This window comes from Octopus bimaculoides, chromosome 13, assembly GCF_046866305.1.
Source record: "Octopus bimaculoides isolate indiv1 chromosome 13, ASM4686630v1, whole genome shotgun sequence".
In the NCBI taxonomy this organism is placed as follows: Eukaryota; Metazoa; Mollusca; class Cephalopoda; order Octopoda; family Octopodidae; genus Octopus; species Octopus bimaculoides.
The window spans coordinates 27470425-27483360 of record NC_142940.1 but is presented as its reverse complement, the minus strand read 5'-3'; the positions used below and the strand labels follow the sequence as shown (position 1 = coordinate 27483360).

The window sequence follows — 12936 nt, the reverse complement described above, 5'->3', positions numbered from 1 at the left end:
GAACAGCCTGCTAGTGAAATTAACGTGTAAGTAGTTGAGCACTCCACGAACACGCATACTCTTAACGCAGTTCACAGGAGATTCATAATGTGACAAGACTGGCCATTTGAATTACAGGTACAACTTGTTTTTTTTTTGGGGGGGGAGTTGCCAGCTGAATAGACTGGAGCAATGTGAAATAAAGCATCTTGCTCAAGGGCACAACGTACTGCCTGGGATCAAACTCACACACTTACGATCGTGAGTCGAATACCCTAGCCACTAATCCACACGTTTATATATATATGTGTGTGTGTGTGTGTGTGTGTGTGTGTGTGTGTGTGTGTGTGCGTGTGCGTGTGTGTGTGTGATTAGTAATGAATATGATTGCATGATTAACCTACGAACAAAATAAAGATTAATTTAATATCTTTGTTGAATAAATGTTTAATATCCGGTTAGTCCAACTAAATAATTCATGACTTCAAGTTTCTTATCCAAGTCATCTGTCAAGACGCACAGAAGTAAATAAACGGTTACGACAGAACTGTATTACACTTGTATTAATACAGCAAAAGGCGGCGAGCTGGCAGAAACGTTAGCACGTTTACTAAATTTTATGCGAAATATTGTTTTACAATTCAATAAAATCAAAAGCCAGAAGATTGCAGAATTCACTTATATTGCTAGTTAAATTTGCTTTAAGCAAACGTGTTGGAAGAATAGCCAATTCATCAGCTATTCTTTTCATTACTAAAAATGTGTTTTTCCAGAGGAGACTAATCTATTGTCAGTATTAGTACAAGTAAGTATGTATTAGTACGAGTAAGAATGCGTTGTCTTGTCTGGTTAATGTTGCTTTATTCATGTTTTATTTTCTTCCTGAAATTTGTTCTTGTAAATTTATGTTTAATACGATGCATATGAAAATCTCAGCTCTTGGCTATAATTTATTCATATGAAATAGGATTATAAATATGGAATATCTTACAAGGTTAATAGAGATTATCTTATAGTAGAAATTAAGATATTTACTCAGAATATCAGGAAGGTTGCAGGCCTGATTAAATGGGATAGCAGCACCACTCTAATTAACTGGTTTGGAAGCAACGAAAATAAAGCAACTTGCAAATTCACCCAATTTCAAATTGTGACTTTCCACCGTTTAATATCGAAATAACTTCTCTTGAATTCTTCGACAAAGAATTTAATAGAATTAGTGACAACTTTGTCAGAATCACTGTGAACTCTACGAAGTCATCATTCTTGTTTCACCCACTGTTCGACGTTTCCATCAGGAGCAACGATGAAGCTAACATCATAGGGTTATTTATCATGGTTGCCTTACAAAAACATACATACACACTCCCCAGTTCGGTCCTGTGTATGACCAGTGGACGACGTCCTAACAATGACCACATGGAATGGCCACAACATGAATACGTTTAGGAAGTGTGTTATAAGCATTTACAAATATTTCCGCCTAATTATAGCTATTGCCATCAACTTAATAAAGGTTGATTTTCCTGAATGTAAGACATGCGAATGTTACTCCTACAGAAATTCTGAGAAAAAGTTCGTATCTATAGAAGCCTCATCCATTCCTGCTATAATTAGGAACTTAGGCACCTAATCACAGACATCGGCAGAAAATTCCTCAATCTACTAGTGGACAGAGCGATTTTCAACAGAGTCACACCCCATGATGACGAGATATTGATGAGTATGTGTAAAAAGAGGCTTCTTCCACTCCGCCCTTAAACCGAAGAGACTGAGAAATAATGTAGAAAGAAGATACTTGTCACTAAACAGAGAACATTTACTAAGGAACGACAGGTATCTTAACCAGTTAAATGCCCATAACATTAAGGTACTTGGCAAGAAAAACTCAAACCATGGACGCGATTCATCATGTCAAAAGTTTGGCATGGAGTTCCAACAAGTTTATTACATCTTACTTTGAAGGTTACCTCCATGCAATTCAAGAACAAAAGATCCCCACCAATCTATCTATCTATCTATCTATCTATCTATCTATCTATCTATCGATATGTCTGTCTTTCTGTCCGTCCGTCCGTCTATCTATCTATCTATCTATCTATCTATCTATCTATCTATCTATCTATCTATCTGTCTGTCTGTAACAAAGGTAAAAATTAAAGACGTGTCCCCAGAAATAGAAATAAGATGGCTGGTTGACAAGGCACAGAAACTGGTCGACAAAACACAGACATGCGCCGTGCTGGGCAGGAGTATCCATGACAACCTCCATCTGATGCGCTACATCATAGACAGGGTAGTTAAGGAACCTGGCATGGGTGGGGCGCTGATCAATTTGGATCAATGGAAAGCTTTCGATAGGATCGACCATCGTTACTTGGAGGTTTTCCTTAGAGCGGATGGTTTCGGTCCTGTCTTTCGTGGTTGGATCGCTGCCTTATACAGCGGCATCCGCTCAGTAGTTCGCGTAAATAGTCATCTATCCAGACCATTTAACGTCACGCGTTCGGCCCGTCAAGGTTGCCCCTTCTCGTCGCTTCTGTACGTATAGACTCTAGAGTCACTACCGCGGATGCTGGCGACGCTGAGGGGCATCCCGCGAGAACTGGGATGCAGGAAGAGCGTGTCTTCATACACTAAAAGAATACGAAGCGGTAACGGGAGCAAAAATTAACCCGGAAAAGTCAGTGAGCTTGCGGCTTGGCACCTGGAGAAGCAAGCCCGTGCCGTCCAACAGCGTCTCGATCGTGGGATACTGGACCGACGGACCGGTTAAATTGCTCGGGATCTGGTTCGGACCAGACCTGCAAATGGAGAAGAATTGGGACGAGATAACGAGTAGGGTGGCCACTCTCACCCAGCAATGGGACGAGAGGAAGCTATCCCTAAAAGGTCGGGCGGAAGTGGGGAACGCGTACATTGCATCAGTCACCTATTACCGTCTGTCCATCGTGCCTTGTCCTGACCCTACCATCACTAAACTGGTACGCATACTCTTCCGCTTTTTGTGGAAGGGAACATTTCCGATGGTTAGGCTATCTGTTTGCTTTCAACACCCGCTAAACGGAGGGCTTGGAATGCCTTGGTTGATGATGCGCAGACATGCGCAGAGACTGCGACGACGGTGAACAGGTGTGGTCACCGTTTGTGAGACGCGCTTTCCCGCAGCTCGTCTCTTTGGCTGAACTGCAGTCATGGATCAAACAGAGACCGAAGCTAGGCAATGGTACCGTGCGTGCCACCTTGCTCTCGAGCAACTCTGCCGTCCGAGATCAAACTTGTGCAACTTCAATTCCATGTAGGCGTTCTATAGAGGATCAGTGGAGAGGATGTGTAACGAAGTTCTTGGGGAGAATCTGGGCCTCGACGAGGAATACCTGACCCGCCTCTTCAGGACCACTTTCGGGCCGGGCGGTATGGGCAATCATCAGAGATCCCTGGTCTGACAGAGCTATCGGTAAGCATTGCCTGTTCGGGATAAGCTCTACAAGCACGGTTCAAGAAACGACTTACCCGATATGCGGTCAGAGCGACGAGACCGTTCAGCACGCACTCGTGCAGTGTCCAACCATTTCAGACCTGTGAGCTTATGTTGAACGGCTTCTGTCATGTGTGGGACAAATTCGGTTATCGGCCGAGTCTATCGTGAATATTGCCCCTCCACCATCCTTTAACCGGGAAGGCAAGGCAGTTTTTATCGTACTGGTGGTTATGGTGAAAGAATGTCTGTGGTGGACTCGTGTGAAAGGTTTAGAGACAAACACTTACCTCTCTGGCCAATCGGTCATCAACTTTTTCAAGTACCATTTGAAAAGGAAGATGAGAATGGAGAGGGAAGTTTTGTCTCATGAAAGTTTCAATAAAAGGTGGGTGAATGTAGCAAAGGTGGTACGCGTGATTGACAAAACCACTTTGAGCATGATCCTGTAAATCCAAGAGAGAGAGAGAGAGAGAGAGAGAGAAAGAGAGAGAGAGAGCGAGAAGGAGAGAGGGAGAGAAGAGAGAGAGAATGCTTTGCTCCCATGTGTTTCTTTCCCTGCCTGAGGTTACCGTGGTCTTTTTCGTAAGCTTTTCTTTCCACAGATAAACCTAATCTGTTTTACATTGTTATTCTCCCTTATTTTGCTGTTTACACGTCCCAAACGCTTTCGATCCCTTTTGGTCGGTTTTTTTTCCTTTCTTTCGAAAACAAAAGTTCTACATTGTATTGTACCCTCTGTGTTCGACCCTTTGTGACTAATAAAGAAACCTATCTATCTATCTATCTATCTATCTATCTATCTATCTATCTGTCTAGGTCGTCCCTCAGGATGCCCCAAGACTGTTTCCACACGTTTTCTCCACTCATCTCGATCTTCAATAATGGTCTTCAGTTCCTGTACCCCTTCCATACCAGTATCCTCCAGCTAGTTACCAATACAGGTCGTCTTCCTCCTTCCTCTCCTGGTTCTTCCTTGCGTTGGTTGCCAGAGCACTAGCTTGTTAGCAATTTCATCGGTATGTCTGATGAAGTATCCAGCCAGCTTCATCCGTCTATGCTGTATCTTCAATGTTAATTTTGGTTGTCCCTGGTATAAGTCAGCGATTGTTGTATGACTCTTCCAGGAAACATTGAGTGCCATTCTAAGCATCCTCATATAACAACCGTCCAACTGCTTCTTCAAAGCTTTAGTGAGCGTCTACGTTTCAGCCCCGTATAGAAGAACAGACTTCACTGTTGCCAGAAACAATCTCACTTTCAATTTCCTTGCTAACTTTGAACTCCATACCCTTCTCAATTTATGCCTTGCGCTCCAGGCAAGAGCTTTTCTTACTACGATACCTTTTTCATTTCTTTGTGCCCACGCACAAAGGTATTTGAATCTTTCAACTACTTTGAGCGACTTACCGTCTCTCACTTTCACTGACATAGGCATTTCGTGGTTGAATACTTGCAACTCTGTTTTCTTTGCGTTACAGTACAATTCTACCTTCTCCGATTCCTGCTCTAATCTGCTCAGCACCTCCTGTGCCTGATCTGTCCTCTCTGTTAGTAATGCCAGGTCATGAGCATAGTCAAGGTTAGTTACTGTTATTGCTTGATGCCGTCTACTTCTTTGACTATGCAGTTTGAATCCCAGTTCTTCCTTGCCCTCGTATGTCCAGAATGATGGCGCAGAGATAAGGTGCTAGCGTGTCGCCTTGTAATACTCCATTTCGTCTCTCCATCAGGAATGATCGCTTTCGCTCTGGTGTTCATATACAGCTTAGTTATTGCTCTCAGAATTCTAGGTGGAATATCATATGCTTGAAGTATCTTCATCATCATTGTTCTATGTACTGAATCAAAAGCCTGTTTAAAGTCTACATAGATAATGATAGCCTTCCTGTTATCGCTCTTTACTCTCTCTATCATTTTTCTAAATGCGACAATGTGAGATGTTGTTGACCGTCCTGATCTGAATCTATTTTGATTTGATCGCAATTGTTTGTCTATCTTAGGTTGTATTCGGTTAAGTACCATCTTGTTGACCATTTTTGCAACGATGAATGACGGACTAATTCCTCTGTAATTCCCAGTATCACTTAGGTCTCCAATCTTGGGCAGCAGTAGCAAGTCTATCTCAGACCAAGTACACAACAAATGTTGGTTGTACAAGACCAAGACTGAAAACATCAACTACATTATTGCTAACTGTGAGAGAATGTCTTCCAAATATTATCTTCCCATGAGGCATGATGCGGTAGCCGGAACGGTCTGGAACATGATAACAGTAAAAGAAAACACCTACAGACAAAGGCGACTATGTGGAGACCAATGAGTTAAAAGAGTTTTAGTGGAACTTAAAAATTCAAACAGCTACCAAGTTAAAACACAACCGGCCAGACATTGTTGTGTGGAGCCACAAGGAAAATATATATTCTGTTGTAGAAATCAGCTGCCCTCTGGACACTAATGTGGTTGAAAAAATACAAGAGAAAGAGAACATCTATGGACCATTGATACGAAGTTTGCAAATCCAGTACCCAAAATACATTTTCAGCTTCGAACCCATTATTATTATTATTATTATTATTATTATTATTATTGAGTGAGAGAGCAGTGCATGCCATCAAAGTGACACTGGGGTGAAATATACGAAACCCAGTATACCCATCATGACTACGCGTCTGATAAGGGTACACCAGGTACATGCATCACAACCATATGCATGCGACATGGTGATCTCATATCAAGATAACCAGCGCATGACCTTGCAGTTAGAATTTTCTTCAGGTCGAGTAGCCCATCCAACTCAAAAGGCCCATGAATAAGAGTTGTTTAACGATGTTGAACGTAACACCCATGTTTCCAAAGGTGAATTATCCAAACCCTAAAGAATTTCTCTCAACACATGGCTATGATGCTCTTCCACTACTTCTGCTTGTGATCAGAGATGCACATATCATCAGCCACTAAGCGACATACTCAACTGGTTACGGTCAAGCAACTAACAAGCAATTCTGTGCTATTGAGCAGAATATTTGCTGTAGCCCATCTCTTATACCAAGACAAAACAATGTACATGATAACACTTCCAATCAGAAACCATGCGAGCCACTGTCTTGTACTGCATCAGGGCATTATTATTATTATTATTATTATTATTATTATTATTAGTATTATTATTATTGTTATTATTATTATTATTATTATTATTAGTATTATTATTATTATTATTATTTTATGTTTGACTTTTGCTTTGCATTTGTACAAGTTGGATCCAAGTCTCACCCAGAGACCTCAAGAGACAACAAGTTAGAAGTTCATGTAGGTGTTATGCCTAGGGTACCATATATTTGAATTTGTAGTTGTTATTATTATTATTATTATTATTATTATTATTATTATTATTATTATTATTATTATTATTATTATTATTATTTCCATTCATTGTAACTTTATTTCAGCTGCCTTAGTACCAGGCATTCTCCGGCGGCCAAGAGTAGCAAGAGTACTTTTGTTTGGCTATGCATGCTAAAATTATCACCACATTTATTCCATTTTAGATGGAGTGTGCTTTCTGTAGTATATGAGCTGTACCCTTCAAGGTTATCTTTTGTAGTTCACGGAGATTGGAGTTACAGGGGAGTTGCTTGATATACTTCTCAGCTCCCTTCTTTATCCTTCACAACGCACCAATTACTACTGGTATTATCGTAGTACTAAGCTTCCACATTTTTTGTGATTTCAATTTGCAGATCTTTATAGTGAAAAAGCTTTTCGTATTCCTTTCTTGGGACATTTTGATCTTGTGGTACAGACATATCTATTAACAGACAAGTTCCTCTCTTGTAGTCCTTGATCACAATGTCTGGTCGATTGGAGTCAATTTTTCTGTCTGTTTGTATTGGGAAGTTCCAAATGGTGGTGATGCCCTCGCCATTTACTACATCTTCTGGATCTTCTGATACTGTTCCCAGGACCCAGCAATAATTGGCACTATCTTCACCTTCTTCATTTTCCATAGCCTGGCTATTTCTTACTTAAGAGGGTTGTATTTATCTATTTTCTCGCCTTCCTTCTTGATTATTCGTGGGTCAAAGAGGTATGCAACATATGTGGTGCATCTTGTCGACCACCATTAGGTCCGGTCTTTTATTCTCTAGCACCTGATCTGTTTGAATTGGGAAATCCCAGAGGATTTTGCTACTCCCCGATTCCGCTACTCTCTGCGGTTTGTGCTCATACCACGCCTTGCCTCTCTCTAGCCCCCACTTTTCGCACAGTTTCTAATGTAGCACTTTCGCTACCTGATCCTGTCGCTACAACTTGTAATGGTTTTGGGCAAGTCTTGGGCATTCGTTCGTGATATGGGCAATGATTTCATCCACTCTATTGCAGATGCGGCACAGCGGAGACACTTGCTCATTCCAAAGGTTAACCCTCCAGTTCATGACCAAAGCTTGGTCTTGCGCTGCCAGTATAGTGCTCTCAGTCTCTTTTTTAGTGTTCCTTTCTTCAGCCAATCCCACTTATTTTTTTTTAACAACTTATGTTGTCGCTACATGGAATTGATTGTGTAGTCCCTAATTGCGTAATTCTTCTTCGTGTCCTTTTTGTACTTCTTCCTTCGTTTTTTCTTTTTATCTCTGCTTTCAATACTCACTCGTTCCTCACTGACACTAGCAAAGTTTCCTTACTTTGGGCTAGGTATCTCATTAAGCTTTCGAGTTCGATACGTACACAGTCTTCCACATTTATCAGTCCCCTTCCTCCAGTTGCTCTCTTCATGTATAAGCGATGTGTCTGCACGTGGATGATGGGCTCCATGCATCGTTAAGAGCTTTCTTGAGTTCCTGTCCATCTCCTTTAGCTCCTCCTCTATAAACTTCAGGATTCCAGTATCATACCAAACTACTGCGACTGCACGCGAGTTTATTGCCGAAATTATGTTTCTAGCATTCAGCTTTGAAGTCAGTATTTTTCTCATTCGCCGCAGGTACGCTCTTTTTGTCTTTTCCTTCATGTCGTTGTGTTTAATTCCATCTGCCACAAGTATTCCCAGGTATTTATAGCTGGATTGAGGTTGAAATGCCTTCATCATCTCACCTCTTAGCAAACCTATGCCTTCTGTCCTGACAAGCTTTCCTCGTCTCATCACCATCGTAGCACATTTTGAGAGCTCAAACTCCATATTATTATTATTATTATTATTTTATGTTTGACTTTTGCTTTGCATTGTACAAGTTGGCTCCAAGTCTCACCCAGTGATTTCAAGAGACAACAAGCTAGAAGTTCATGTCGGTGTTGTGCCATATATGGTTTTGTACATAGTGTTGTTCTATAGAGTGTTTAAGAAAACATAAGAAAATAATAAGTTTGTTTTAAAATTGGAGATTACATAGACAGTATATTACGTAGGATATGGGCAGTTCCCACGAGCACTATCTTTTGAACTTCTGCTATTTTGGGGTTTCCTGGTATCTGAGCTAGGTAGCAATCAGCCCCTTTTGCTATCATTCCTAGAGCACTTATGACAACAGGTATTTTTTTGTCTTCAGATTCCACATTTTGATAATTTCTATTTCAAGATCTTTATACTTGCTCAGTTTTTGGTAGGTCTTGACAGATACGTTTATATCGATTGGAACAGTCATATCAATGAGGAGGCATAATTTTTGCCTGAAGTCTTTCAATATGATGTCTGGCTTATTTGCATCTATCATTATTATTATTATTATTATTATTATTGGAGCAACAGGATACATACTAACCCGTCTGGAGCAAAGTATGGCTGGACTTGGAATCTTGGAGAGAGAATACAAATTCCTAATTCATATGCTACAAATAATCACGATATCTGGGACTATAAAAATCTGCGAGACCATAAGATTGAAAGGCTGACGGTTGAAACAAGATGCTTTCCTTCACAACCTTGCTACCATGTAGGTGGCCGGTCAAACTTTACTGAAAATCAATGATTCTCAACCGGGGTCCATATGATCTCTATGGGTCCATAATAAGATTGGGTAGGGGTGGGGGATTCCACGCAAACAAAAAAATAGATTGGGTCCATAGTATTATTTTAAGGGTCTATGAAACAATTTTGCTAGAAATAAGTTTCTTTCTTTAATGATTTACATAGTCCAACCCTACACAAGTGAATGTGTGATAAGCAAAATAGGAATTTTGAAAGAAGTATCTATAAAACTAGTTTTCAAACACCTAAGAGCTATGGGGTCCGCTAGAATAAAATAGTAATCAAAGAGGTCCACAAGTAAAAATTGTTTGAGAAAATCTGCTCTAAATTAAAAAAGTGGGATCTTTTGTGTTTGGCTGCACCTGTGGAAATTTTAAAGTTTAGTGAAAATTTTAAAATTTGGTGTATTGATTTAAATTTCTACGCTGAATCTTAGGGGCCAATTCACTTTTTTCAGAAAATTAAAAAAAAAAAAAGTTACAGAGGTTTGATCATTTTTACCCAGTTAGAAAACAATTTGAAAGCTGTCATTTTGTGCGTGACTGCACATGTTGTCAACTGTAAATAAATTAAATATTGGCAGATTTCTGCTTTACGCATGCTTGTTTTTGTATGTGTGAGTGAATTAGATGAGAAATGTGTGAGAGTGTGGCTGAAAGCTAGCGGGACACAAAAAGAGAGGTGTAAATGTTTGTATTTGAGAGTGGGGGGGGCCTCCCCCCCCACTCTCAATTGATGCATAATTGAGAAGGGGTGGTTGGCAGCTACTAGGACAGAGAGAGAAAAAGAGATTGAGCATGTTTCTATATGAAAGAGAGTTTGAGAGAGAGAGAAAGAGAGTTTGAGAGAGAGAGAGAAAGAGAGTGATAGAGAGAGAGAGAAAGAGAGTGAGAAAGAGAGTGAGAGAGAGAGAGAGAGATAGAGAGAGAGAGAGAGAGAATTAGACGAGAAATTGAGAGACTGTGGCTGACAGTTGGGCACACACACACACACAGTAAGGAGAGAGGAGGCTGGAGAGATAATTAGACAAGAATTGAGAGGGTGGCTGATAGCTAATGAGGCACAGGAAGAGAGTGTACTGGTTCGTATACGAGAAAGAGAGAAATAGAGACAGAATTAGGCGAGGGATTGAGCGAAGGGAAGAATTACAGAGAGGTATTTAGAAAGGGTGAGTGGCGGTCAGAGAAACTGTGGAGACTATGGACGTAAATGAAAACGAGAAAGAGTGAGAATTCGACAGAGGAATTATGAACAGGTGGCTGACAGCTAGTGGGACACAGAGAAGAGAGTGTGTTGTATGTTCGTTTAAAAAGGTGAGAGAGAGAGAGAGAGAGAAAGAAAGAGAGAGTTGGGGTGAGAGAGAGAGAAAGAGAAAGAGACAGAGAGAGAGAAAGAAAGAGAGAGTTGGGGTGAGAGATAAAAAAATAATTCAAGGAAAGTGGTGGGCTACATCGGTAAGACTTATATTATGTGGAAAACCGTGTGTGTGTATGTGTCTGTCTGAAGAAGTGTACGTGTATCTGTATGTGAGGGAGTGTACTTGTCTCATGTGCTGGTTAGTGAGAGACAGAAGGGGGCGAGAGAGTGAGGAGGTTTGAGAAAGGAGGTTTCCTCAGTTGTTTACAGAGAACTGCAATGATTAAAGTCAGTTGCTTGATAGTTGCACACAAAATGCAGGCATTCAAAAAGCACAGTTACTTTTCTGTTGTTGATTTAGTCTGGCTGTCCCAAAGCTTAGAGCGAAAAGCCGATCCTTTTTTGTATGTGTGTCAGCCTGTGTTTTTAGGTTTAAGTGTATGTATATGTGTATGCACTGGTGATGGTTGTCTTTATGTATATGCGTTGGTAATTTCCTCTTACTATTGAAACTTTCTTTATATCAAATGTCTTATGTATTTTCTCACAGGAATATTGCGCGGTAAACAGATTGGTGAAGGGGAGAACCGTTATATACACACTCACATACGTGTGCGTGTGTGGTGTATGCATGTGTAATATGAGTAAATAAACATTTATTTTTTATGCGTGTGTGTATGGGTATAAAGATATGCATATGAGCAAAAACACGTACATATCTATTATACTGAAATGCTAATGATAGATTCCTGTGATGTAAAAGAATCTGTCACGCAGTGGAAAGGTATTGGTAAAAGTGTATGTGCTATTAGTGACAAGCACGTGCGCACGCACGCGCACACACACACACACACACACACACAACAATTAGCTGTGTGTGTGTGTATGTGTGTGTGTGAGAGAGAGAGAGAGAGAGAGAGAGAGAGTTGGTGGTGGGATGTGTAAATGTGCGTACACCATTAACACTCATATGTGTGTGTATGTGTGCACGTACCTCTCACATTTATTTGACTTTCTCTCTCACTCACTCACACACATACTATTGACCTGATGATTTAACGTATGCGTCTTAGAGCAAGTCATTGATGATAAGACTGAACATCGATCTATTCTGTTATGTACATATTTATAACCGTATTCCTAACTTCCTTCGTAAAATGTGTGTATTGGTATGTCATTGCTTACAAACCACATGGTTCCGGGTTCAGTCCCACTGCGTGGCACATTGGGCAAGTGTCTTCTACTATAGCCTCGGGCCGACCAAAGCCTTGTGAGTGGATTTGGTAGACGGAAACTGAAAGAAGCCTGTCGTATATATGTATGTATATATATATATATATTTATATGTATGTGTGTGTATATGTTTGTGTACCTGTGTTTGTCCCCCCAACATCGATTGACAACCGATGCTGGTGTGTTTACGTCCCCGTAACTTAGCGGTTCGGCAAAAAAGACCGATAGAATAAGTACTAGGCTTCCAAAGAATAAGTCCTGGGGTCGATTTGCTCGACTAAAGGCGGTGCTCCAGCATGGCCACAGTCAAATGACTGAAACAAGTAAAATAGTAAAAGAGTATACTAATAACCTTATTCCTAACTTTGTTCGTAAATTTTGTATAATGTTATGTCTTGGATATGGGGTTTATCCTACAATCTATATATCGATTTTGAATTTTAGCACAAGGCCAGTAAGTTCGGGGGAGGGGATAAGTCGATTACATTGACCCCACTACTCAACTGTTGCTTATTTTATCAAACCCGAAAGGATGAAAGGCATAGTCGACCTCGGCGGAATTTGAACTCAGAACGTAAAGGCAGAGATAATACCGCTAAGCCTTTTGCTCTGCGTGCTAAAGATTCTGCCAGCTCGCCGCCTTCAACTATCAATATATTGATAACAGTGTTCCTAAATTTCTTCATAAAATTTGTGTAGGTATAGTTTAGACACAGTGTAGCGGTATAGTTTGGATAAAGCTTTACCAACATGTATTAATAGCTATGTTCGAGCCGGTTAAAGGGCGCATAAATAAATAACTAAAAAAATTCCCCATGGACACCCTACAGATATGAAAATAGAAGTCACAAATGCTAAGCTGAATTATAGCCAATATATTCTCTGTGTGTGTACATGTGTGTTTTCAGTTAGTATAAACCTTTCA

General features: G+C 40.4%; 1 protein-coding gene across 2 annotated transcripts in view; it reads left to right on the top strand.

The window, feature by feature from the left end:
• The window catches only part of LOC106870652 (C4b-binding protein beta chain-like), a 373000-nt gene that overhangs the window by 160267 nt on the left and 199797 nt on the right, over positions 1–12936 (top strand). The gene's annotated exons all lie outside the window — the stretch shown is intronic.